This window comes from Nicotiana tabacum, chromosome 20 (genome assembly GCF_000715075.1).
Source record: "Nicotiana tabacum cultivar K326 chromosome 20, ASM71507v2, whole genome shotgun sequence".
NCBI lineage: Eukaryota > Viridiplantae > Streptophyta > Magnoliopsida > Solanales > Solanaceae > Nicotiana > Nicotiana tabacum.
Window position 1 is genome coordinate 125,789,155 of NC_134099.1, and position 2,355 is coordinate 125,791,509.

The window sequence follows — 2,355 nt, forward strand, 5'->3', positions numbered from 1 at the left end:
AATATTTTTTCTTCTTTTTTCTTGACTTCATTCTTTTGAGATAGTTCAGAGGGTATTTCAACATTCTTACCGTTGTTTACCTGTTGTTCTGACTGGTTTGCATATGGTTCATTAAGCTCCTTACCTGATCGTAAGGTGATGGCCTTAAGGTGCTCTTTTGTGTTTTTCTCTATATTGCTTGGTAAGGGACCTTGAATCTTTTCTGAAACAAGAACTGCCAATTGGCTCAACTGTATTTCCAGATTTTGAGGGATGAATTTTGGCTCTACATCTTTTCATCAGTGACTTTAATATACTTATACAGAAGATCATCAAGACTTGAATGAGCTTGTTGAGTCCTTTGTTGATAGGGCCCTGCTTGTTGATAAGGTCTAAAGTTTAATTGACCATGGTTTGGATTCTAGTATCCGGGTGGACCCTGAATTTGTTGCTTCTGGAAGCTTTGAGAGTTCTCTGCACCATTTGGATTGCTCCATTGAAATCCTGGATGTTTCTGTGGCATTGGACTTCCAAAAGGATACTGCTTGTAACCGATGACATTGATATATTCATCATTGTGATTAGTTGCTTGACATTCATAGTTCTGATGATTTCCTCCACACATGTCACAAGCCTCAAATTGTCTTGGTTGTTGTGTATTCACCTGAAAAGTTTCAACCTTTTGTGCCAAAGAAACAATTTGTTGTGTTTGTGTATTTAAAGCATCAACCTGATTTACTATAGCGTCCTTTTTGATAATTATACGCTCAGATGGCATGGCATTCTCAGAAATTTCATTCAACAATTGCAACACTTCCTCTGTTGTTTTTCCCATTACTGAACCTCATGCAGCTGCATCTATCACATTTCCAGAAGAGGGTTTTAGCCCGTGATAAAAAATATACAATTGCATATGTTCAGGAATATCGTGGTGTGGACATTTTCTTAACATTGCTTTTAACCTTTCCCAAGCTTGATAAACTGCCTCTGTGTCAGTCTGCAAGAAATTAGATATGTCTTGTCTTAACTTTGTGGTTTTAGCACGGGAAAAATATTTATTTAAAAATTTCTGAGTCATTTGATCCCATGTGGTAATGGAACCTTGTGGCAAACTTCGCAACCAAGTCTTGTCATCTCCTTTTAAAGAGGAAGGAAATAGCCTTAACTTGATAGCTTCAGGAGGTACTTTATTATTCTTAGCTGTTTCAACAAGTTCCAAAAAGTCAATTAAATGACTGTGTGGATCTTCACTTGCGTCTCCAGTGAAGATGCAAGACTGTTGAATTGTTTGAATTAGGCCAGTCCGGATTTCAAAGTTGTTGGCTGCCACTGGAGGTTTTCTGACACTAGATTCACAGTTGAAGCCGTCAGGTCTAGCATACAATAGCCAATTGGGAGTGGCTATCGTATAGAATATTTTGAAAATTTTGAATTGCAAAATATTTGTAATCTCTGTATTTTATTTTGATAAAATAAACCAGGGCATAAGATTTTGGCCTCGTCAATATCGTTGACACCTTTTTTTAGACTATCTATTTTTAACCACAAATATTTATATTTTACCTTTTAGCACCCAACTTTGAGTCCCCCCCCCCCCAAAAAAAAAGAAAAAAAAGAGAGGGATAAACCAACTTTTATTGATAACCATATTGGTTTACCTTACAAAAAGATTGATACTACTCCTTCCGGCTATAGTTGAGCAAAAATGATTATTAAAGCAAGAGATGAAGAAATATTTATGGAGTAAATATTCTATTTTACTCTTAAAAAAAGAAGAGGAAAACAAGGTGTATATACCTGTAAAATAAATTATTGGTTCAAGAAGCTTGTATTTAAGAAATCTATTGAGAGAAATGATGAATTAAGTGATGTTAATTATAAAATTGGAGACCGGGACCTTTAGCCCAATCTCTAGAGTTATTTTCTTGTGTTGAGTTGTACGATAAATCTAGTTTGATAAAATAATCAGCTCTTATAATAAAGCTGGATGGAACAAAGTCACTACAAATATATCCTTTTACCTTACCAGCATTAAGCCTATCATTACAAGCCTGAAAAAGTCCTAAAATAATTTTAGAAATTAGTGTTGATTCTACATTAGTGGAGACTGACATGAAGGGCAAGCCTATGAAAAAAATTTGAGAAACTCGAAATTGTAATCATAATGTTATCAATCTCAAAAGGTTCATCAAAAGAGGAGTTGAAAGTTTTTGGCAAACAAAAGCAGAAGCAGGAAAAAGGTATAGATTTAGCGACATGAAAAACTTATAGGTTTTGAATTTTATGTGAAACTTTATTTTTTTACTTTTCTACTCTACAAGAAACAACAATTATTAATAAAATTACTGCCTCGAGGACGAGCAAGGATTCAAGTGC

At 34.7% G+C, this 2,355-nt stretch overlaps 1 non-coding gene across 1 annotated transcript; it reads left to right on the forward strand.

Moving 5' to 3' along the window:
- Positions 1–902: 902 nt before the first annotated feature.
- On the forward strand, positions 903–1,009 carry LOC142174998 (small nucleolar RNA R71). Its single transcript, XR_012704195.1, has one exon. It is a non-coding gene; the product is annotated as a small nucleolar RNA R71 (small nucleolar RNA).
- The last annotated feature ends 1,346 nt before the right edge of the window (positions 1,010–2,355 follow it).